The sequence below is a fragment of the Pongo abelii genome, chromosome 4, assembly GCF_028885655.2.
Source record: "Pongo abelii isolate AG06213 chromosome 4, NHGRI_mPonAbe1-v2.0_pri, whole genome shotgun sequence".
In the NCBI taxonomy this organism is placed as follows: domain Eukaryota; kingdom Metazoa; phylum Chordata; class Mammalia; order Primates; family Hominidae; genus Pongo; species Pongo abelii.
In genome coordinates this window covers 155,268,650-155,295,525 of record NC_071989.2, presented here as the reverse complement: position 1 = coordinate 155,295,525, position 26,876 = coordinate 155,268,650, and the positions used below count along the sequence as shown (strand labels likewise).

At 38.5% G+C, this 26,876-nt stretch overlaps 1 protein-coding gene across 15 annotated transcripts in view; it reads left to right on the top strand.

The window, feature by feature from the left end:
* PPP2R2B (protein phosphatase 2 regulatory subunit Bbeta) overlaps positions 1-26,876 on the top strand; it is a 489,623-nt gene that overhangs the window by 230,228 nt on the left and 232,519 nt on the right.

Below are 26,876 nucleotides of genomic sequence, written 5' to 3'. Positions count from 1 at the left end.
CTTTCATTATTAACTCCTAAGTAGTTACACTTGATTTGGATGAAGTAGCATGATGGCTTCTGCTAGGCTTTTTTATTCATTTCTCGATACAGTGTGTGGCGAGGCTTTAGCTTTACAGCCTCCACATTTGGCTATATTTTGGGGTAATGGAAAATAAAATTTAATACAAAATAAATGTATTTTGATTTAAGAAAGAGAATCATCAGAGATTCTCTTTAGAGGTGGAGTTTGTAACAGAGTCTGTATAAACCCTGAGACAGATCAAAGAGTACAACATTCAGAAGAGAAGAGCTCCCTTTAATAAAAGGAATGAAGGGGGAAAAAGGCTCTAGATAAATATTTTATCACAGAGCTAATGAAATTTAAAAGGTGGTCACAGATCAAAGAGGGAAGAAAACAAAAAGCAGGTATGTGTGTATGTGTATATATATTGTGTATGTGTCTGTATGCATATATGTTTGTGAATATTCCCCATCAGACTATGGATAAAGATGTGTGAGGCATTTGTGTCCTAAGAGAACTATGCAATGTTAGCATTATACATTTATATAGACTCCATGCAGGTGATATTTTTTAATGTGTTTTTATATAAAATAATAAGAGAGCAGTGTTTGTTTTTAAATAATGTTGGTGATGTGAGGTAGAGTGCAGCTCTTCCCTTGCTATTGAAAAATTATCTTTTGCCGTCTGGTCTATTTGAATAAAAGGCTTACATCTGTTGTAATTTCAATTTCAATGTACGATTTTTTTTTCCTTCCTACCAACTAGGTAACACTTTCAGTGCATTTTAATATAATATTGATTGGGGGTTTGAGTTTTATTTGGTTTGCCCTTGATGATGTTACTTTAATGAGATGAAACTGAATAGCTTTGAGTGGATTTCCCTGGAGCTTCCAACTTTTATGCCCCCTATTCCTCCTCCAAGATGGAGAGAGAAAAAAAAATGGAAGTATTTTGTTATTTGGTCAAATTTTATGACTTATGTCATATCAGACTCAAAATTTCTAAAAACATAAAAACTGCGAGACAGTTCAGAGTCCAAATTTTAAGAGCTTGTTGTGAAGAATAGCCAGGATAAATACCTGCTTTTCGCTGTGCCTCATCAAGTCCAAATGTTTCTGAAAAATCCCTTCAAAGTACAAAGACAGTGCCCTTCTCCAAATTTGGAGGGTTGGTGATTATATAAGCATTGTGCACAGCTTAGTGATCAGTGTGAGGTACAAGGTGAATATGTGTCTATACACACGTGCCTGTGTTTTAATAGAATGTAAGAGTCACTTCAAGGTGTCATTTTCACAAGTTTAGTTACTTTCTTCAGAAATTGAATCTATTAGAATCTGGTTAAGACTGCCTTGATGAAAAGAGGTTGGTCAATGGGTACAAATATACGGTTAGATAAAAGGTACAAATTCTAATGTTTGATAGCAGAGTACAGTGACTGTAGTTAGCAACAGTGTATTGCATATTTCAAAGAAGCTAGAAGAGAGAATTTGAAATGTCCCTAACACATAGAAATAATAAATACTGAAGGTGATAGATAACCGGAATACCATAACTTGATCATTATACATTCTATGCATGTAATAAAATCACATGTACCCCATAAATATGTAACATATTATGTATTTAAAAAATTGCCTTGAATTTCTGACGTGAGATTATGATTATTTAAGAGCAGTATAAGACATGAAGCCATGTAGGGCTCTCTCTGATTTTCTAAAATCCGTTCCAGTGTGAAATAATAATTTAATGTGTGTCAGCAGATTGGGAATGAAGAGTCTGGCATCCATCCTTTTACTTATTAAGTATTTATTGTGCACTTACTGTGTGGCTGGTGCTGTACTGCTGTACTTGGCACTGGGGATGCAAAGGTTTAGTATATAGACCTGGTCTCTACTGTTAAGGAACTTGTGGTTCAGTAGGGGACACATACAGGACAACAGGCAATTATAGTGCAGAATGAGAGGTTCTCTGATGGAGGAAGTACAAGAGAATGTGAAATGACATAAGAGGGCTCAGAGCAGGGCTCATGAGGAAGCAGATGGCTAAACTGAGACCTGAAGGATGAGGAGGAGGGAAGAAGAATGAAAAGTATTCCAAGCAGGGAGAATGGTAGTCAAGATGATGGTTAGTCCCACCTCAGTTATTTAGTAATTGGGTGACTTCAGGAAAAAGTCTATCTTAGATATTTTATTTTCCTTATTCTGTGGAAGATGGAGGTGGTGGCCATAGTGGATACTGCTGCTGGTAGAAAAAAAAATGATAGCAGTTAATATTTATTGAGCACTAATTATGTGCCATGTAGTGTACTAAGCCCTTTACATGCATTAGTTACTCAATTAGGGTTTTGAAATCACCTTTTGAGGTAGGCATCATTATTATCTGTTTCACAGATAAGCAAAGAGAAGCTCAGAAAGGTTAAGAAACTTGCTCAAAGTCACCTTATTAGCAGTAGAAAAGTCAGGATTTGAAAACAGACAAGTTTAACTTAGAACCTGTGTTTTGCACCATTACTATACTATTCATAATCTAACTTTCATAAGCTGATATAGAGATGAGCAGGATAATGGATTAAAAGGACTTTTTAAACTACATGGAACTCTATACTATTATTATGCATTTTAAACTGGGGCATGAATCATGTGGTTGGTAGCTAGTCCAGAATAAAAAGTAAAAATGTTTGCAACAATATATGGGCTGCCATTTCTTGATTTGTTAGCAATGCCTCTAATTCTATGGCCTCAACACATTAGTAGTCAAAAGTGGCATTTCCTAGGGGACATTTTTTTTGAAGCAACAGAACATTAGATAAGATGGACCATGGGTTTGCTCCTAAATGGCAACTGCTATGTTAGAAAGTTCTCGAACATTCCTGAGATCTTTAATCTGTTAATCACTCCATGGCCCTCTGTGACTGCTCAGCACAAAATGAAATGGAGGCCTGGCAATTATCCAATTCCTTTGAAGAATCTTGCCTCTTAATGCTGATAATCCAAAGCTCCAATTGCACTTTTAAAAATTCTAGATTACCAGATTCACTCAGGTGTACATACTCTTTACTCTGCCTCCACTTTTTTGCCAAATAGACCTTTTTCCTGTCACTTCTACATTTCTCATAATTCCCAATGTGCTCCTTGCATTTATCTGGACTCTAATCAGCCATCGTATTGTGAACGTAGGACCGTCTATACTATTGTCACATAAGCAGGTTCATGCTGCTGGCCAACACGTTAGCAGTCATTGGGAATTGTTGAGAATGTTTGGAGAGAGGTGGTCACACAATCTTTTGGCACAAAGAGTATGTCTCCACTACAAAGGCAAAGACTGGTTCTACAGTAGGCAGAACCACAATGAACCAAAATAATGAATTCTTCTGCACCATAGTTCGATTCCAGAGGCTAATTGTTAATTTCAGTCCTGCTCGCGGCCTGATAACGGGGCTTTCCTTTTGGAAACTTGACTGAGCTAGTGTGAAAGGCAAGACTGTTATTCAGATATACTAGTGAAATGCAAACAGTTTCACATATTAATGGTCACTAATGACCTGTAATCAGGCTATGATTTGTTAGGTTAAAAACAAAGGCATGATTAGTTTATTTGTTCAGGAGTGTAAACAGAGGGCTTTGTCAATCTGCAGATTGTTCTTCTCCATTGGAGACAGTAGGCTGGAGCATTCCTCTTGAGCTGTGGCATTTGGGGACTGCATTTTCTTTCTTGAGATTCTCCCAGCTTCCTGTCCCCTCATAAGCCTGCAGTCTTAATCAAAATGGAATGAAGAGGATGCTGTTATTGGTCTCCTTTCTCTGTGGCTTTGGTTTTTGATAAGTGAGCCACTTTAATTTTAATTTTTTTCTTTCAGCTCCACTCTGGTCTCATGCTTCAAATAGCTAATTTTCTCAAAGCATCACCATTTCTTCAGCAAACATTTAACACGTAATTGAGGTCAAATTATGCTCCAAATGCTATGCTAGACCTCAAGGATTTTAATGATTATCGAGAGAGTCCTAACCCAATCTGAAAAATTTGCAACTTCTCCACAGGTGTCGTAAGATTTTCTGTACCACTAACAACTGCTTGTAAACTTATCACTAAAAAAAAATTGAAGACTCTCTTGAAATGAAACAGCTGCTCTGTTGAGATATGCATCTTAGAGAGCAAGGCACTTTGATCTTTTGGGGTGCATCAAAGCTGACAATAGAGATTTTGAGGTGTTATAGTGACTCCTTAGAAAAGGTATACCTTGTGTTTTGCCTACACTTATTTAATTTGAGAAAGTGAGTATATTTAAATTCTTATAGGAAACCATGGCATTAAAACAGAAAATTCTTTACTCCTTCATGAAGTAAAAAGAAAAGACTGTGATCTACCTGGTACCATGAAGCAATAATGATGCAGGTTATCCCAGTGAGGCATTTGGATCACTTACAATCATGATGAAGCAATGGGCATGATCTCACTCACATGGAACATGATCTCTTTCCTTCTTAGCACTAATAGCAATCAGCAATCATTTTATTTACTCATTTGTGTGTTGGTTATCCTCTCTTCTTGAAGGTGAGCCCCTGTCTCTCTTGCGTAGTGTGTATCCCAGGCTCTAACACAGTGCCTGGAATCTAGTAAATATGCTCAGTAAATATTTGTTAAATGTTGAATGAAATCCAAGGCCAAATGAGAGCTTGGGCCCAATAGTAGCATTTCAGATATTGTGAAATAAAGAAAAATTACTTAATAAACAGATCTCTGAGGGACAAGATTAGGAGATGATTGGCACCATTGTGAACCTTTACTGCATGAGATTGTTTCTTCATGTCCTCTTATGTCCACTTCTATGTAATATTGAATAATATTCATTTCGATATGATAAAAAGGACCTCATGTTTATTTGGAAACTACCAAACCTGGCAGTGATATTTATTATACTCATCCTTGGGCTGACCAATCAAATTTATTATGTGAAATGACATATTCTTCTGAATCCAAAGAGGACTTTAATATTCTGGAAAGTCTTTACAGCAGTATGGATAGATTGCATGGTCATTTTTCAGTCATTTACTTGATAGATGTTTATTGGGCACTTATTGTGTGCCAGCTATGGGGTTAGGTACCAGGAATATGGAGTGACAAGGCCCTCTGGGGAAATATATTAATAAAGAATAATAAAGATAAATGTACAATTGCAACCATGACAAGCACTCTCAAGGAAGAGTTAGTGGTACTCTGAGAGTGTGTAATAAGAGGATTATTGGACCCAGACAGGGAAGGCTTCCCTGGTGAAAAAATAATTGCTAAATCCGAAAGTCATAATAAGAATTAGCTATGTTGAAGAGGAGATGGGAAGATGACCCAGGCAGGGAGAACTGCATGTAGAAGGGCTTTATGGTAGTAGCAGTAGAGAGAGTGTGTGTTCAAAGAAGTGAAAGGTGGCCAGTGTGGCTTAAGTTCCCACAGGGTGGACATTAGACAGAAGCCACATCTTGCAGAGTCTTGCAAAAATATATGAGCCATTCTTGCTTTTTATCTTATGAGTAACAGGAAACCATTTAAATGTTTAAATGTGGGGAAGATTGGGGAAAGTGACCAAGTTTGCTTTTCAAAAATACTATTCTGGCTGCAGTGCAAATAATAGATTGGAAAGGGTCTAGAATAGATCTAAAGAGACACGTGATTTATTCACATGAAACTGACACAAAATGTACATAATATATGCCCACATGAAGCAGTCCCTGCATAAAGCATGTACCCTGGCAAAAGATTCAAGATGAGCTCCTCCGTGGTATAATATAGACCTCTTCAAATTCCTCTGTGTCACCCACACACACTTACCCAGACATAAATTAGCATCATTAATGCAGAGTGTCACATTAGAGCCCAGTTATACTTCCAGCTGATGCGTCACTTTAGCACCTTTCCCTTTGTACTTTACCCTCCACCTTCAAAGGCTGTTCTCAGGTCTTATTTTCCTTCCTAGAAGTGTGAGATTGGTTTTTCTGCTGTGCTATTGGAGTGATCCTCCACTTAGACTCTAATCTGCCATGGCTTTATGCCTGTTTGTCAGGAACTTCGAGGATGTATTAAGACATTATACAGGGTAGAAGCTCTATTTTGACAATGATTATGCCTATTATCTATTTTAATAAATGTAAATTGCTGTGGAGAAACAAACCATTTTATGCCACTTGAATCCTTTTCAAGGAAGCCTGAATCCTTTTTGCATGGCTTAGATGTATTACTGTCATTTTCCCTTCACTGGGTTGAATAAAAGCACTTAAATCAGACCTTTGTTAGTGCACCCTCTTGTACTGTTTGCCCTAATAAATTGTTGTGATTTTAGTCTTTGAAATCCGTATTTTGTAACATTTGCAAATTTATCTGTAGTCCCTTCCAGAATTGAGATTATGGGGTAAATTCAACAGTAAGTCAACATGTACATTCTATGTGCCAAGCACTGTACTTGGGATACAGCAGTGACTAAAGCACTAATTCTGCCTTTAAGAAGCTTACAGTCATTTCTCAGTAGTGGAGTAAGAAGCTTACAGTCATTTCTCAGTAGTGGAGTGAGAATTTACAGGTAAGCAAGAGGAGGATGTTAGAATGCTACATGTGGTAATGAATTAAAGTTAGACACATCAACAAGAACCCCTGCTTAACTTTATATATTCACAAGTGACTACATATAGAAATATTTATGTAGATATACATAGGGTTGTATGCACACATATATTTCTTTCTGTGTCAGCTGAGAGGGCCTAAAAGAAACGGCATCCCAGTAGCAACTAGCACCCAGATCTTGATTTCTAAAACCATTCTTTAATAAAAGGAACCAGAAATTCTTGGAGAAATGTCTGATGCTGCTACTAGCAAAGGAAGTATATGAGTCTGGAGCCTCTTATAGAACCAGAAAGTAAAGAAGTACTGAAAAAAAAGGAAAAAAGCCTGCACTGATGGAGGTATGTCAAAAGGACACAGAAATCAACTGGAGGAGCTCCTAATGGCCAAAGTGGAACAATCTGAGCAATAAAATATAGCATCGAATTCTATCCCAAAGTATAAAATCAATATGCATAAATTCATACTGGTATAAGTAAATGATTGAGTAAATAGGAGAGAAGGAGAAAATCTCCCATGCAGAACTCCAAATAAATTGTGCAGATAACATACCCTCAAGGAAGACAGCAAGTTGGTATAGCTCCCTACGCCTTAAGGGTGAGCTGTACATCATGACTTCTTTCTAAGAGTACAGAGTACAGTTTGGAGGAGAGGGTAGTAACTTTACAGTGGAGAAACCTGACAAACATTTCTTCAGCCAGGTGATCAAGTCCAACATGAAAATAAGGCATGTTGATAGTAGGTACCTTTGATTGATGTGATAGGATGGAAATGGCACTTTATCTCTGTGGTCTTCAATCATGAGAAAAACATCAAATAAATTCCATTGGAGGAGCATCCTACAGTATACCTCACTGCTATTCCTCAAAACTGTCAAGATCATCAAAGGTAAGGTAAGTCTGAGAAACTGCCACAGCCTCAAGGATCCTGAGGAGCCATGACAACTAAGTATAATATACTATCCTGTGGAGGATCCTAGAGTAGAAAAAGGACATTAGAAAACTAAGCAAATCTGAATGAACTATGAACTTTGGTTAATGATAACATATCAATATTGCTTCATTACTTATAAAAATGTACCACACTAACATAAGATATTCACAACAGAAATCCTGCAAGAGGTATAGAAGAGCTCTCTGTCCATTTTTCTGTCAATCTAAATCTATTTTTAAAAATAAAATCTATTAATAAGATTAAAAAAACAACTAAAGAATAAGAAACACACAGTCTAGTAGGGGGAGCCAGTAAGTTGGTAGGCGGTTGTAATGCAGGTAAAATGACGGAGTATGGACAGCTATTGGGAAAAACATGATGTGGCATCTAACTTGTCTTTTAAATCCTGATTTGATGACTTTGGGAAAATTCCTTAAACTTGCTGAGCTTTCGTTTCCTCATCTCTAAAATGGTGATAACACCTGCACAAGTCAACATAGGCTGCCAAGCCAAACCACAGGAGCTCGTATCCCCTGCTATGGGGCTGGGTGATTTACTAAATCCATCTGGGCTTTACTTCCCCATCAATGAATGGGATAATAAGAGAATAATATAATAGGAAAATAATAAATACCTACCTTAGGGAGTTTTCCTGAAGCCTGAGAAAATATATTTAAAGTACTTGGAACAAGTCTTGGCACACAGGACTTAAATGCTGCTGCTGCTGTCTGCTCACAGGTTTGTGGTGAGGATTCAGTGGGAGAATTGTAGAGAGTGCTTAGTGCATGCCTAGGTTTGGGCATGTGGCTTGTGTTCTACATCCACCACCAACAGAGCACAAGCCCTGTGGTGGGTTCCTGGAGGCCAAGAGATGCTTTCCCTCGCAAGGCAGGCACCTATGTACCAGACACACCTGCTACTTCTAACCTTAAGCTGAGAATAGAGTAGAAGTTGACCAGATAAAAGGAGAATAATGGATGTGGGTTCTGTAAAAGGAACAAAATCCAAAAACCAAAAGAAGCATGGCACCTTTACAGAACAGCGGAGTTCAGAATGACCGGAGTGAGGAGCCTAAGAGGAGGAGGAAGTAGGCAAGAGGAGGAATTAAGTCTATTATGTCAGGAATTAAAGGCTGAATTGAAGATTTGAACTTTATCCTGGGGTTAGTGGACAATTACAGGCAGGTCAAGCAAGAAGGCAATATGTAAGACTTTTACACTGTCTATTGTTGGAAAACAATGGGATACAGGTAGAAGACCAGTTAGGAAGCTACTTCAGTTGTACAGATCAGTTGAGAGATTACGGTGGCCTAGATGATGGTAGTAGCTCTCGAAGTAGAATTAAAGGATTTGAACAGTAGCATAAATAATGATTCTAGAATTATATGAAGATGTTTTCCCACCCAATAGTCTGATGTATTATAGTTTATGATACTTGAACAATGTTCTAAGACCCGCATGAGATGAGAATACTGTAGAATAACATGAGAATTTAAGGCAGTGGCTTTGAGACTTCTAAATATTTTTCACCCTCAATATATACCATTATAGGCAGGTTTAAGAAAAAGTCATGAGCATTAAAATCAGATTAACTCTGAAATGATGAGAGAATAGAGGAATATTCTAGACCAGCATCATTCCAATAGAAATCTAACATAAGCCACATATGTAATTTTAATTTTTTAGTAGCTACTTTTAAAAAAATAAAGAATACAGATAAAATCAATTTTTTTTTTTTGAGACAGAGTCTCTCTCTGTCGCCCAGGCTCGAGTGCAGTGGCATGATCTAGGCTCACTGCAACCTCCACCTCCCGGGTTCAAGCAATTCTTCTCCCTCAGCCTCCTGAGTAGCTGGGGTTACAGGCACGTGCCACCATGCCCAGCTAATTTTTGTATTTTTAGTAGAGACAGGGTTTCACCATGTTTGTCAGGCTGGTCTCAAACTCCTGACCTCATGATCCACCTGTCTCGGCCTCCCAAAGTGCTGGGGTTACAGGCGTGAGCCACAGTGCCCAACTTTTATTATTATTATTATTTTTTGAAATGGAGTCTCACTCTGTCACCCAGTCTGGAGTGTGGTGGCACAATCTTGGCTCACTGCAACCTCTGCCTCCCAGGTTCAAGTAACTCTCCTGCCTCAGCCTCCTGAGTAGCTAGGATTACAGGTGCATACCACCATGCCCAGCTAATTTTTATATTTCTTGTAGAGACGGGTTTTGCCTTATTGCCCAGGCTGGTCACGAACTCCCGGGCTCAAGCAATCCACCCACCTCAGCCTCCCAAAGTGCCGGGTTTACAGGCATGAGCCACTGCACCCGGCCAGATAAAATTAATATTAATATTTTAATCCAGTGTATCAAAAATATTATTTTAATATCTAATCAAAATGACAATTATGAGATGTTACATTCTTTTTCTCATATTGTCTTCAGAACTCAGTGTATATTTTACACTTATGGCACATTGAGTTCAGACTGGTGTCATTTCAAGTAAGCAATAGTGGCCCGTGGTTAGTGGCTACTGTGTTGCACAGTGCAGGTCTGGAGCTCCCAAAGTTAGTCAAAATTAGTTTAGATTTACACTTGCTGGAGGAATTCTTTTTTAAAACAAGTTAATCAACATACCTATTCTAGTACATGCACATGGGAAACAGAATTTAGTGTACGTACTCAAATTGCCTATTTCACTCTATGTATATTTTTTGAGCACTCACTGTATAGTCATGGAGCATCAATTATGTTAGCATGAGTGATGGCTCACACACTGGAGCTCTAATCATGAGCTGACCACGCACGGTGTCTGTCCTTCAGCTTACACCTTTATGGAGGAGACACGAATAAAACAGAAAATGAAATAGTCATAAATTGGCCAGGCGTGGTGGCTCACTCCTGTAATCCCAGCACTTTGGGAGGCCGAGGTGGGCGGATCACAAGGTCAGGAGATCGAGACCATCCTGGCTAACACAGTGAAACCCCATCTCTACTAAAAGTACAAAAAATTAGCCGGGCGTGGTGGCGGGTGCCTGTAGACCCAGCTACTCAGAAGGCTGAGGCAGGAGAATGGCAAGAACCCGGGAGGTGGAGCTTGCAGTGAGCCAAGAGAGTGCCACTGCACTCCAGCCTGGGCAACAAAGTGAGACTCCATCTCCAAAAAAAAAAAAAAAAAAAAAGAAAAGAAATAGTAATAAGTTATGCTATGATGAAAACAAAAGAGGGGTTGAGATACTGGATAACGATGAGATGGCTTTAGATGATTTCAGCTGAGATGACATAAGCTGGGAGATAAAGAATGACAATGAGCTAGCCATACAAGAATTGGTGGAAAAGTTAATCAAGTAGAAGAAACAGCATGTCCAAGAGCCCTGAGGCTTGTCGCATGTGCAAAGAATCAAAAAGTGAACATGACTGAAAGCTGGTGAGGGAAGGAGAGAGTGGTGTGAGATGAAGAAGTGGCCAAAAGTGGGATCTCATGGACTTTGTAAGCCATGGAATGGAGTTGGAATGTTATTCTAAGGGCTCTGAAATCTACAGAGCTTTAGGGGAAGGGGCTTCTTGATTAGGAAGACTGCCTTAACCTCAGGTCACTGTGTAGGCTAAAGGTAAAAATGCAATAAGTGAAAGTTGGAAGAAAGTTCTGCAACCTCACAGGTTATTGAGAAAAAAATAGAATAAGGTAGTGAAAGTTCTGGAATGACAACATATTGATCTATAGATGCAAAGTGCTGGAAAGAAATAAAGAAATGGGGTTGCTAAACCCAGCTGGCTTTGTTGAGCTGCTCTTTGTAAAGGAAGTGTATACTTTCAGTGTTCAGGGTGCTTTCTGCATGGAATCTTACATTTGTTTTCAAAAAACTAAGTTGCACAGAATGGATCTGGGCATATAGGTCTTCTGCCCTATCTGTGGTTTCTGGTTTTCCAGATAAATGGTTGGCTGTTCCTGAAATGAATGCTTACAGGTGCATGATGACATCTTGCTGAAGGTCCTGCCAACAGTTTGTGTAGGTGGAGAAAGAGCAAGAATCCAAGGAAGCTAGGAGAGAAGACAGCCTTTTATTTGTCTGGCATTTTGGATGTTTCAGTATGTTTTTGAAATCATTATCTCAGCGTCATGATAACTCTGTAAGATAGAAGAAGCAAGTAGAACCACTCCCAAGTTATAGAAGAATAAATTGAGGGTTTGAGAAGTGAAGGATTAGTTTTGGCCAAAATAGACAGTGAGATGATATCATCTAATTTGTACTTTTTTCTCTTGTGTGAGAGAACACCTGTGACTATTCTAATCCTGCACTAATCTGTTACAAATCCCCTATTTTAGCAATGTATAAAATAAGGTCTAAGCTCATTGGGAATAAGTTCCCTTTGGGGCTATTTGAAATCTTATCTACTCTATCACTGCAGGGTAAAGAGAGGGTGGAGTTGTTTTATATTACACATTATTGGTAAAGCAATTTGATTGTAAGCTTCCAAGTAACTGGGTTTATGTACTTCACCTTGTATAGTGCTCAGTAGGCTACAATGATACTCACAAAATGTCATTAGATACTGAAAAAAAGATGTAATCAAGACCCAAATTGATCATTATTCACTGATCCTGGCACCTGGCTAATTTTAAAGTTTTTTTGAGGCAGAGTTTCGCCCTCATTGCCCAGGCTGGAGTGCAATGACACGATCTCGGCTCACCGCAACCTCCGCCTCCCAGGTTCAAGAGATTCTCCTGCCTCGGTCTCCCGAGGAGCTGGGATTACAGGCATGCGCCATCACGCCTGGCTAATTTTGTATTTTTAGTAGAGATGGGGTTTCTCCATGTTGTTCAGGCTAGTCTCAAAATCCCAACCTGAGGTGATCCACCCACCTTGGCCTCCCAAAGTTCTGGGATTACAGGCGTGAGCCACCGCGCCCGGCCAATTCTAAAGTATGAGAACAGAAAAAAAATCTGCATTTCAAAATTATTTTAATATAATTTACTAACTGAGACTGTCAGAGGCAAACCTTCTAACAGTATTTAGTTGTTATTAGCAGAAAAGGAGGGCGTTATCCCTAGCAAACTAATACAGGAACAGAAAACCAAATACGGCATGTTCTCACTTATAAGTGGGAGCTAAATGATGAGAACACACACTGGGGCCTACCAGAGGAGGATAGGTAAAATTAGATGACCAGGAAAAATAATGAATTGATACCAAGCTTAATACCTGGGTGATGAAATAATCTAGGTAACAAACCCCCATGGCACATGTTTTTCTATGTAAAAAACTTGCACATCCTGCACATGTACCCCGAACTTGAAAAAAAAAAAGAGCATGGAGATATTTTTTTGAAGTGTGTCTTTTTTTTCTTTTTCTTGAATTATGGTTAGAGTATGGTTATTTGGAAATGAAATAAATAGCAAGTTGACTGTGGTAGATTTAGAATATAGGCTCTTATACTTTTGGGGATGTGTGGGGGTGGGAAGGAATTTGATTAAAGCTCTGGCTCCTCTCTATAGCAGGGAGAATTTGAAGAAAGCTGTAAATGTACAGCAGGCCATATAATTTTGGACTATGAATTCCCATGAAGTCGATTCCTCAGTGGCTGATCAAGCACTTCAGATTGAAGAAGGTAAAGGTTGGAGTGAACAAATGTACACAACTTAGCTGAAGATAAATGTGCAGTACTTTAAGAGGAGGATGTTGTATTCCATGCCAAGAATGGAATGTGGTTGTTTTGGCTTCACAGTGATGTGGCTAGGGAGTATGGATGAATCCCTATCTCAGAGGACTCACCTCTGAAGTTTGCCCAGTCTAAGTACAATTTAAAATTTTTAAAGATTTCTAATATCAAATCTCTTTTTTCTTTATTTTTTCATTATACTTTAAATTCTGGGATACATGTGCAGAACGTGCAGGTTTGTTACATAGGTATACATGTACCATGGTGGTTTGCTGCACCCATCAACCCGTCATCTATATTAGGTATTTCTCCTAATGCTATCCCTCTCCTAGCTCCCCACGCCCCAACAGGCCCTGGTGTGTGTTGTTCCCCTCCTGTGTTCATGTGTTCTCATTGTTCAACTCCCACTTATGAGTGAGAACATGCGGTGTTTGGTTTTCTGTTCTTGTGTTAGTTTGCTGATAATGATGGTTTCCAGCTTCATCTATGTCCCTGCAAAGGACATGAACTCATCCTTTTTAATGGTTGCATAGTATTCCATGGTATATATGTGCCACATTTTCTTTATCTCCCATTTCTGGGTAGTAAGAGGGGAAGCATCCGCTGTCTGGGTTGTGATTATGTCTTGCCCATAGGGAAGTTTGGGAGGTAGGAATGAGGAATTTTCACAATCAGAAAATGCAAATAGTGCATTTTCTCCCTCTCTTCCTTTATTTCTCTTTTCTTTCTTTTGTGTGTATGTGAGGCAGTGGAAGCTAGTTGGACTGAACAGCTTCTTTAAAAACTCTGCGAAGATATAAAAACCAATTACCTTTTACCCAAGAGTAGTTAATGCTGCCTTTTGGATGAGATGGGACCCAAGTAAAATTTGTACCATTGAATAATGAAGCAGTTCATGCAGAACCACATGCATTCAGAAAGAAGGCATTATTATAGCTGGCTTCTGCTTTGAGTTTTGATGCATTTGATCTTTATGCACAGGAAGAATAGAAGGCATTGAATAATCCTCCATAAGCTTCAAGTGTCTCAGCTCAAATTCCACTTTTTTCCCAAAAAGCCTCCTTGACTTTGTTAGCGCTTCTGAATCCCTACATTAGAGACTCTAGTTCAAAATTTAATGCTTGTGATACAGCATATTGGCCACTAATGTTCAATACATATTTGTCTTGTTTCATCTCTTTGTTTAGCCTCCCTAAAGGTAAATGTATATCTCCCTTCCTACAGAGTAAGCTCTATCAGATTAAGGACATGTTTGTTTCTTTTATTACTCTAATACCATCACAGTGTCTCACACATTACAGACAATGAATAGATTGTTTTAGAATGAGCAGTTCTGATACTTCAGCATCATTTATAGCTTTGATTTCTATGCTACATATACTATACTTGCTCGCTGGTAATTAAAATGAAAAGCAGTTTATTTTTGTTTTGTATAAAAACGAATCGGAGTCAAAATAGAACTATTTGAATGGGGCAGTGTCTGAGTCTGAGTTTTTGAAGTCTGCCTGTCACAGCTGATGGACCTCCAAACCCCTTTGGGTATTTTAGGAGTGTCTAGATGTGTGGAACTGTCTGTTGATTTTATTTTTAGTTATGTACTGGGGCTGTGCTTTTAAATCACAATTTGACTCAATGGAGAGATTAATTTGGTTATTCTGAAGACAAGGAAAAGAAACTAAGATTTATTAAGCAACTGCTGTATGCTAGGCACTGGGCTTTATAACTTTAGATATGTTATTTCATTTAATTATAAGAGCCCTGCATGTAGTATTATATTTTCTTTTCGATGTAAGAAAAAGATTCCAAGGGATAACTAACTTACTTGGACTCTAAGCTCTGTAAGGACAAAGTGCCTGGCACAGAGGAGTCACTCAATTAAATGTTTGTTATGTATATTCAAGGGAACTCAATCAGGCAGCAATCGACAAGCCTGCATTTGAACCCAAAGCTGTTGGTACTTAAACCCATCTTCTTTTCACTACTGCTGCTCCTTTAAATAGAAATTCTCATAGAAAAAAACAGAATCAACCTAATTAACTTTTCATTTTAGCTCTTTGCTCTTTTAGCTCACTTATACAAGACTCAAGTTTTCAACATTTGGCCTCAAACATCATTTTCCTCTGTTTGTACCATTTGCCCAGAGATGATGCTAAAGATACACTTGACTTCCTGGCAACAACTCTGAACAATTGTGTTAGAACATGCTCTTCCTCATACCCTAAGGAAGTAAAAATAAATGTTTGGAAAGAAGGATGAATAAAATTGTAGAAATGGTGACACTGTTTGCATTCTATTCTCTGCCCCTTTAGAAAGGCAGGGGAGTCGTGGCTGTCCAAACACAGCCAAGAAGTCAGCAAGTTAGAACTTCATCACGTTTTTATCATTCCAGTTTTCAGACTTCTTTGTAATGTAAAGCTGACTCTCCAAGTTGCTGATGATTTTTTGGGATGGTCAGCAGATTTAGCAAGTTCATTTCTTAAGTAAAAATGAGATAATATTAAATTTTATAGGGCCAAGCCCTGGTTCTTACACTTACCTCCCAGATGACACAAAAACATGACTTTTAATTTTTTTGGAAATTGGATATACATTTTATTATTTTTTTGAGATAGGATTTTGCTCATTACCCAGGCTGGAGTACAATGGTGCAATCTCAGCTTGCTGCAACCTCCGTCTCCCAGGCTCAAGCGATTCTCCTGCCCCAGCCTCCCGAGTAGCTGGGATTACAGGCACACGCCACCATGCCCGGCTAATTTTGTATTTTTAGTAAAGACAAGGTTTCACCACGTTGCCCAGCTGGTCTCAAACTCCTGACCTCAGGTGATCTGCCTGCTTCAGCCTCCCAAAGTGCTGGGGTTACAGGTGTGAGCCACTGCACCCGGCCACATATACATTTTAGGACTCAGTTTGAATCCATATTTATTTCACTTGAGTATTGCATAAGTAATGTTTGCCTTCTTGCCACCTCCACAAGATCGAATAGACTAGGTAGACACATGATATCTGAATGAAGAAGAGTATTTAGGAAGGCACAATTAGAACAAGCTTCTAACTGGAAGTTATAAGAAGGAAGGTTGGAATTCAGTATGTGGATGAATTTTCTAGTGTTCAGCCTATCAAAGAGTGGCAGGGACTGTCTTGGGAGATGGTTTTCTCACAGGGAGGATGGACATTCACTTTCCAGAAATGTTGAAGAGGCTGTAGTGAGGAAGACTGGGCTAAACCTCTAACGCTGCTTCAGATTTCCCAAAATACCCTTGGCCTTGGGAAGGCAGTCATTTGTTTTTGTTTCTTGTTTCAAGAAAACCTTGTCAGAAGAAACAGAAGAGAGGTCCAAGGTATAATATATGAGGAACTATTTAAGATTTGATGGACAAATTAGTACTTATTAATCATTAATGTGTTAGCATATCACTTTCTTAACTCACTGCTGTAGCTCACCCTTCTGTCTAGTCTATCCTCATTCCTCTTTTCGTATGCTCTCCTTCCCATTATGTAACTCTGTCTCATTCCTCTCTCCCTTCCTTATTTCTTTCTTTCTTTTTTTTTTTTTTTTTTTTTTTTTGAGATGGAAGCTCACTTTGTCACCCAGGCAGGAGTGCAGTGGCACAATCTTGGCTCAGTGCAATCTCCACCTCCCAGGTTCAAGTGATTCTCCTGCCTCAGCCTCCGAAGTAACTGGGATTACAGGCACCCACCATCATGCCCGGCTAATTTTGAATTTTTAGTAGAGATAGGGTTCCACCATGTTGGCCAGGCCGGTCTTGAACTCCTGATCTCAAGTGATCCACCCTCCTTGGCCTCCCAAAGTGCTGGCATTACAGGTGTGAGCCTGGCCTCCCTTCCTTCCTTCTAAGTCTGTAACCTTGGGAAATCCCCTAACCACCCTGTACTTCACATTTCTCTCTTATAAAATGGTGATATTAGTAGCTCCTTGAAAGTTTATCACAATATAAGTATTAGAGACTATATGCAAATACCAACACAGGGTCTGCCAAGCTGTAGGTAACTATTTTTTAAATTCTTCTTTCATTTATTCATTCAACATATAAAGTTTTCTTCAACATATAAAGATTTCTTCAACACCATAGGACAGGGGCATATGGGGCTCACTGTTAGGAATATGAACACAGAGCCTACTTACCAGGGGCTCATAAAATAGTATGAGAAGAAAGACACTGCCATGTAGGTCATGGTGCTAGGGAACAAACATGCCCCAGAACTCAGCTCAGATTCCCAGGTCCCTCCTAAATCAGTTTCTCTGATACCATTCTTCTCTACCTTTATCAATTTTAGAAGCAATTGTCCCCCTTTTGAACTTCCTGGAATTGTGCTATTCGACAAGATAGCCATCAGAAGATATGTGAGTCTTGTGCATGTGAAATGTTGCTATTTCATTTGAGATGTGCTACAAGTGTAAAATACACACCAGATTTAGAAGACTTAGTACAAAAAATATATAAAATATCTCAACAATAATGTTTTGATATTGATTACATGTGGAAATGGTATTTTCAATACATTGAGTTTGAGAAAATGTATTATTATAATTAATTTTACCTTTTTTTTTTACTTTTTAATGTGGCTGCTAGAAAATTTTAAACCACATATGTGTCTCACATTTTATTTCTATTGAACAGTGCTGTCCTAGCACTTCACTGTGCCACCTTATAACCACATCACTTTCTTCTCCCATCCCCATACAACTAACATACCATATAGATGCTCTTCAACTTACCACAGGTTTGTATCCTGATAAACCCATCATTAAGTTGAAAATATCTTAAGTCAAAAAATTCATTTAATACACGTAATCTTCTGAAAATCATAACTAAGCCTAGCCTACTTTAAATGGGCTCAGAACAACTTACATTAGACTACAACTCATCTACTACAAAATCATCTCATGCAAAGCCTATTTTTAAAGTTCGAATAGCTCATGTAACTTATTGAATACTGTACTGAAAGTGAAAAAACAATGATTGTGTGGATACTCGAAGTACATTTTCTACTGAATGTGTATCACTTTTGCATCATCGTAAAGTTGAAAAATCCTAAATCAAATCACCGTTAAGTCATAACTGTCTGTACTTGTGGATTATTTTTCCTTCTAAGTTTTAAACTCTTCCAGGATACTATTTATCATTATTATTGATGCTGCTAGTTGTTGGCGTAGCACCTAAAACCAAGTGTTCGATACATATTTGTTGAATGAACAAATGAATGGATGGACAGGAGCTGTTTTCTGAGGTATTAGGAACTTCAGAGGAACATAATCTTCCAATGATTTTGATGCAGAAGGCAAGTTCCATGGCTGCAAATTGTCAAAAAGTCAACTTCTTTCACCAAGATAGTATGCCCATTACATTAAAAAGATCTAGCCAGAAAGCTAATCAATATGTCCTAAGACTACATCTGTGTCTGTAGCTATCTCTCTGAACTTTGGCAATGACTTGTTTCTACAAAGAACAGTTCTCAGAGTCCCACAAATATTTGCATTTTGAAAATGAGAGAGACCAGGTTATTCATTAGGCAAAGCCACAGAACCTCAAAGTCTCTGTCTCTCTGAAAGCTGAGTCCAGACACGGAGAGCAGCAGTTGCTAAAGTATTCATCCCGGAAAAGCAGGCAAACAGCACTCTTCTAGGAACTGGGCTGGGTCAGCTCAACTTTACAAAATACGAGTGGAGTCCAGTTCGTTGCAATTTGGGACAGTGCCATCTCTCAATCTGACTCAGCACCTTAAACAAAAGAAGTGAGAAAATAAATGCAATTCTTGCCATCCATCCCAATACTGAAGAGCCTTGAGAAGAGTGTGGTGAGCCACAGCCAAACTGTACATTGTAAGTGGTTTCCCAAGAGTTTATACTCCAAGTAGGTGGGGGATATGTGTGTGGTAAGGATGGGGAGTGAGGTAGAATTTTTTTCAAACATTGGAAAACGTAACCAGTGACATATCAACTATAATAAATTTGTTGGCAGCTGCATGGGGAGGGGATAGTAGGCAGAATTACTCTGAAGACCTTGTAGGGAATTTTCTGTTACAATTTAGCAAAATGATAAGATAAAGTAATATTTATTGAATATTTATTATGTGTCAGATATATTATATGAATTATTACATATATATATCACCAACAACCCAATGTGGTTGGTGGTGTTATCATCACCTTCTTACAAATAATGGAACTCAGGCTTCGGAAAGTTTCATAATTGGTCCCATAGCTTAAATCGGTGGAACTGGGATGCCAACCCAAATCATTAGGCTCTAATTAGCATAATGTCCAAGATGTCTTTGATGCAGAATTAGTAGCATCTGTTTTCTTTACAATGAAGTAGTTTCTGGTTAACAACATTAAGAGGAGGGAACATTGCCAGCGTTATTTACAAATGATGAATCCTTTACCGATATCTGTATAGTACAGTGTAAGCTGGAGAGGAAGCATGGGATAGTGGGAGATGGTTGGGCTGGCTCTAGAACCTGGGTCTGTCTGGCCCAGGCACTGTGGCTACCTTTCTTGGCTTCCGTTTCTTCATCAGTAGACTGTGAGAGCTGGAATACACTGAGTTCTAAGGTTTTATGCAGTGTTCTAATTCTCTGAGACTGGCAAACCTGAGGAAAAGGAGGGGTGTGAAGCAGTGATCTTTCCACCCCAAGTTCAGTAGACAGGTGACAAACCAAAGATGTACATGTTTGCTAGAACTCAACACGCTTCATGAGGGTGGGGCCCAGGTCAACTGACCTGCTGAAGTGGGCTCTATGCTTCCTCATAAAGTGGTAGATTGGGAAATCAAAACACTCCCTGAAATTTCTGATTTAACTTGGCCATATTTCATAATTTCAGTATGTTTCTTGATGTATTTTTGAGGAAATATTTTAATATTTTCCCTCAAAATATAAGTGAAAAAACAATGTAATGCATTGTTTATTATTAAACTGAATTATTATTAAGTCATCAAACTTTTTCTGCTAGGGCATAACTACAAGTGAAAAAATAGATCCTCATAAATCTTCAAGATTATTTTTCATTATGATTTCTGAAATCCACTTTTAACACACAATCCATGCACCTGTTTGTTCATCACAGGACTATTCACAATAGCAAAGACCCAGAATCAATCTAGGTGCCCATCGGTGGTGGACTGGACTAACAAAATGTGGTACATTTATACTCTGGAATATAATACAGCCATAAAAAAGAATGAAATCATGTCCTTTGTGGCAATGTGGATGCAACTAGAGGCCATTATCCTAAGCCAACTAATGCAGGAACAGAAAACCAAATATTGCATGTTCTTACTTATAAGTGAAGCTAAACATTGAATACACATGGAAACAAAACGGGAAAAATAGACACTGAGGACTGCTTGAAAGGGAAGGATGGAAAGAGGGCATGGATTGGAAGGCTACATAGTGGGTACTATCCTCAGTACTTGGGTGATGGGATCGTATATCAAGTCTCAGCAACACACAATTTACTCATGTAACAAGCCTGCATGTGTGCTCCCAGAACCTAAACTTAAAGAAAAAAACAACAAAACACAATCCAAGGACTCTGACCTTTCATAAAAATAATAAAGATGTATGACTTTTCATATGTGAAATGCAGTCATTATCACTCAGAGTACCAATCAGAGTTGTGATCCTTGATAACTGAACCTGAATGACAAAGATGCTAGATGAGTTGAGACAAGTGAAATATTTATAGCTAAACCAAAACAAAAGTCATTTGATATAATTCAACTTGCCAAGAAAGGCAGTGTAAAGGAGTGTTTAAGACTTTTGATTCTTGGTTCACACAGAACAATTCTAAATTCCAGTTCTGCCACTAACTAGTTGTAACTTTAGTCAAGTCACCCATTCTATCAGAATGTCATTGTTCTCCTCTACATAAAACATGAGAAATAATAATGGTACTTACCTCCATGGACTTACTATGAGAATGAAATGTATTATGTATATAAAGCACCTAGGACCTTGTTTAGTATGGTGTATGCCCTCAATACATGTTACTATTTCTATTGTTAGAAGATAAGTAATTTATCATAAATAACAAGAATCCTTTTTAGCATTCAAGGTATCATAAAATTATATTTTTCCAAAGAATCATTAGACAATCCAATAGTTTAATGTAATTGGAGAAGCAGTAAGAGCATTTGCCAAGGACATTTTAGAGCCACGTTAGCTAACCCCTAGGATGTGCATGGAAGTGGCAGTCACTTCTTAATCGTAAAGAGATAACCTGATTCACATGATGAGTTATCTTTAATTTCCCTGCAGTGTTATGTGGAAACAAATACAGCTCTGCACATTGAATATTATTTGATTTTGGGGGATGCCAACTATTGATTGTTAGGGGACGAGGGGATCAGTATTATTAAATGTTTGAAGTTGTCAGCTGTGCAGCTGGGGGTGGGGGAGGAGGATGGGATGGGGAAGGGCAGGGGAAGAGAGACAGAAAAAGAAGAGACATGGCCCGCCTGACACTCCAACGACCATCTCATTAATACCCATTCACCAGAGCTTAATATGAAAATGCCTCAGAGAATGGAGAAACTGTTTCAACATGTCATTCCCACAGTAGGTGAGGTGTCAAGATTTCATAACCACGGAATGCCCTGAAGTTAGACACTGCCTTGTCACATTGAAAGTAAAGTCAAGGTGAAAAATGCCATGTTTTCATTGCCAGTGTTGAAATAGGCTGGGGGAATTTCGTATGACGGTACAGACAGGTTTTGTTTCAAGGCAGCCTAAGAGCTTTGTTTGCTTAGATCCTTGCATGTACTCTTGCTGTGACTAGTGAAAGGCTTAAAGATGACAATGAAATTATTTGTAAACCTTCCATGAGAGGGAAAGGAGCACAGCAAAATCTCTCTTCTATTTGGGGATGTAGATAAAAATTCCCTTTGTAGAAAGTGCTCACTTAGAGCCTCACACACTGCACAAATATATAAGATGATCCGTTTGATGATGGGCTTGATATATTGGCATTAAAAGCATTTTGAAGTGATGAGCTAATGTGGAAATTTCAGAAATCATAATGTTAGAAACTAAGTAAAAAATGAAAGCAGCCTGTGAAGTTTCAGCTGGAAGTATGTGGAAATATTTTAAGTTGGTGGCTCTCTGATATTAACTAAAGCATGAAAATGAGAATGAAATACCTTACCTATCTAGTTTGCAAAGGGCTTGTGATATTAATATATACACAGTCATGTGTCAGTTAATGATAGGGATATGTTCTGAGAAGTGTGCCATTAGGCAATTTCATCCTTGTGTGAACACCAGAGTGTACTTACACAAACCTAAGGTGGTATAGCCTACTGCACACCTAGGCTATATGGTATAGGCTATTGCTCCTGGACTATAAACCTGTACAGCATGTTACTCTTCTGAATAGTGTAGGCAATCATAACACAATGGTAAGCATTTGTGTATCTAAACATAGAGAAAGCACAGTAAAAATATGATATAAATGATTAAAAATGGCCGGGCACTGTGGCTTATGCCTGTAATCCCAGCAGTTTGGGAGGCCGAGGCAGGTGGATCTCCTAAGGTCAGGAGTTCGAGACCAGCCTAGCCAATATGAAACTCCGTCCCTACTAAAAATACAAAAAAACTAGCTGGGTGTGGTGGCAGGCACCTGTAATCCCAGCTACTTGGGAGGCTGAGGCAGGAGAATCACTTGAACCCAGGAGGCGGAGGTTGTGGTGAGCCAACATCGCGCCATCGCACTCCAGCCCAGGCAATAAGAGTGAAACTGTCACCAAAAAAAAAAAAAAAAGATTAAAAATGGCACACTTACTTGTATAAGGCACTTACCATGAATGGAGCTTTCAGGACTGAAAGTTGCTCTGGGTGAGTCAGTGACTAGTGAGTGAATGTGAAGGCCAAGGACATTATTGTACACTGCTATAAACACTGTAAACCTAGGCTACGCTAAATTTATTTTTTAAGCCTTTCTTCAATAATAAGTTAAGCTTAGCTGACTATAACTTTTTTACTTTATAAACTTTTAATTTTTTTAACTTTTTGACTGTTTTGTAATAACATTTAGCTTAAAACAAAAACACACACCTAGGCAAAATTTTTATCTTTCTGCATATCCTTGTTCTATAAGCTTTTTCCCATTAATGTTTTACTTTTTAAACTTCCTTGTTAAACCTTAAGAAACAAAAGAACACATGTTACCTTAGGCCTACACGGGATCAGGATTATCAATGTCACTGTCTTCCACCTCCACATGCTGTCCCACTGGAAGGTCTTCAAAGGCAATAACATGCATGGAGCTGTCATCTCCTAAAATAACAATGCCTTCCTCTGGAATACCTCCTGAAGGACTTGCCTGAGGTTTTTTTTTTTTTCAAAGATGAAGTCTCACTCTGTCACCCAAGCTGGAGCGTCACCCAAGCTGGCGCAATCTCGGCTCACTGCAGCCTCCGCCTCCCAGGTTCAAGGATTCTCCTGCCTCAGCTTCCCGAGTAGCTGGGATTACAGGCACGTGCCACCATGCCTGGCTAACCTGATGCTTTTTAAAATTTTTTATTTTAAGTTCCGGGGTACATGTGCAGGATGTGCAGGTTTGTTACACAGGTAAATGTGTGCCATAGTGGTTTGCTGTACCTATCAACCCAGAGGCATTTTTTTTTTTTTTTTTCGAGATGGAGTCTCATTCTATCCCCTAGGCTGGAGTGCAGTGCCGCAATCTCGGCTCACTGCAACCTCAGTCTTCCGGGTTCAAGTGATTCTCCTGCCTCAGCCTCCCGAGTAGCTGGGATTACAGGCACCTGTCACCACACTCGGCTAATTTTTGCATTTTTAGTAGAGATGGGGTTTCCCCATGTTGCCCAGGCTGGTCTCAAACTTCTTACCTCAGGTAATCCACCTGCCTCAGCCTTCCAAAGTGCTGGGATTACAGGAATGAGCCACTGTGCTCGGCAACCCAGAGGCTTTTTAATAAAGGTTAACTTTTTTTTTTTATAAGCAGAAGGAGTACACTCTAAAATAATGATAAAAAGTATAGTATACATAACAAGTAATGTAGTCATTTATTATCATGATTATCACATACTGTACATAACGGTATGTGCTCTACTTTTATACAACTGACAGCAGAGTAGGTTTGTTTACACCAACATCACCACAAACACCTGAATAATGTGCTGCACTCTGGCATTATGATGGCTGCAACATCACTAGGCAATAGGAATATTTTTAGCCCTGTTAAAATCTTATGGGACCACCATCACACATTGGTTCATCATAAACTGAAACATTGTTATGCAGTACATGATTGTACCACAATTGCTTTGTGAAATGATAGTATGGTAGCAAGTCACCTAATGAACTTGGAGACCAGTAAATATTAAAGCTGATATACAGGTTGGATGCAATGGCTCACGCCTGCAATCCTAGAACTTTGGGAGGCTGAGGTGGGTGGATCACTTGAGGTCAGGAGCTCAAGACCAGCCTAGCCAACATGGTGAAATCCCATCTCTATTAAAAATACAAAAATTAGCCAGGAATGTTTGAACCCAGGAGTCAGGAATTGCAGTGAGCCAAGATCATGCCACTATACTCCAGCCTGGGCGACAGAGTGAGACTCCGTCTCAAAAAAAAAAAAAAGCCAAAATACCAAAGATACTATTGGTTAAAAATACTATGTGATACATGCAGGTGGCTAACCAAGATGGAGGAAGAGTGAGGTAATATTTGTTAAGGTTCGGGTACTGTTGGTTGGGCTTTATATACATTATCACATTGAAGTGTCACATTAAACTTATTGAGTGGATATGACTACGATTGAAATCCTAATAGCTAATTTTTTATAGGCATTAACTTGTGTCAGATACTGTGTTAAACGTGTGGCTTAAATTATTTAGTTTACTTATCACATTCCTATGGCATATCTATGATTAGCCTTATCTGACAGATGAGTAAACTGAAGAAGATTCATCATGGTTTCTCAGCCAGAAGTCAAACCTGGATGTCTCTAATATTAGAAGCACTTTACATATAGCAGTAATAAAGTAAAATGTAAATAAATAACAAAAATAAGAGTAAAAAAGAAACATCTATTGAGCATTGACTGGATACTAGCCATTGTACTATATGTTTTGCATAGAATATCTTACATAATCCTCACAATCCTGTGATGTAGGTATTCTCACAATACCTATTTTACCTCTGAGAAAATACAGGCTTACCAACTTAAAAAACTTGCCCAGGTTTACACAACTAGTGAGAGGCAAACATGAAACACAATGAGTGTGACTCTAGAACCTAAACTACTAGCCAATTTGCCTGCAATGAAAATAGATTATCAAAATTTTAGGCCTGTTTTTGACTTAAAAAGAAGTCCTTCCTACAAAGTAGGGGGAGTTACATGAAAAAATGGAGGTCTGTAGGGATAGACTTTAGATTCTTTGGATAGTTTGAGACATCCTGGTTTTCTTACCCACCTGTATGAAACTGTAACCTGCGCCTCTTTTATGTAAGTCAGTTTTGCTTTGCAGTACTCTTTATATGGTGTCTCTATGAAATGAGCCACTACAGGTACTTAACATACATTCTCTGTTTGCCAGAAACTTCCTTAAAGCATGACAGCAGAGGGTTCCCCATCACAGCCCCACCTTATCTGTACCTCTTGCCTTTAGCTGTGCTTGGCTTCACAAGAACAATGTGATTTTACTCACGTTGCAAATGAAACAAAATATGCTGAACGCTTACCCATTTTTAATATCATTTTTCATTGCACACAAGCATGCCCATTAATATTTCTATGCTTAAGCATATAACCCACATTTCTTTGGCAACTTACAATTGTACTCCCACCAAAATATAATTTAGCCATTCAATTTACCAATGAGTCACAGATTAAAAAATAGGTTTTTTTCTTATTTACTTAGCAGGATATTATAATTTTTTAAAAAACAAGAGTTGGTGTTCTTTGGCCCATAAGAATCATTCATTAATGTAATGACATTAAATATGGTGGCCATGTCACCCTTGTCTTGCAGTATAATTTTCTTACTCTTATTAGAATAAAGATGATCTAAAGCCATAATCACTCTAAATCACATTAAGCAGGTTTTTTTAAAAAAATCTTTTCTTTCCATAAAAAGGTCTGTATTATTCAGCTCACTTACTCGTTCTTCTCTATGTTAAGGAAAATATTCCTGATTCAGAAGGCTGTCCTGTATCAAAGTTTATTTTTCCTTGAATAATAGCCAAATTTTATTATTCCTGATTTTCTGTGTGGTTACTTGGTATCATTTTACTAAATAATGGTTGTTAACTCATCTGGATGTTTTTGGTTTTATAACCTGTGTAAGGAGTTATTTGAACATCAGAAACAGTGATAAATCACATGTGATTTAGAACCAGACCTAAGAATTCCAAAGAGGGGGAAAAAAATTCTTCAGAGAGTTTGGCTTGCAATAAAACAGGATTGTCATGTTTTTAGTGTTGTCTGTTTTGTGTTGGGGGGAAAAAGATCATCCTTTTTGTCCATACAGTCACTCTCTGGTATTATCTCCATCTGGCTGTCTCTACAGCCTTGGGCCTCTTAGCTCTGAGTAAGTGTGTACCAGCAGCTATTAATAGCTGAATTCTACAACATTCTGCTGTCACAGAAGGAATCTGAGCTTCTGAACACTAAGACCATAAAAACTCATTACAAAGAAAGCAGTAC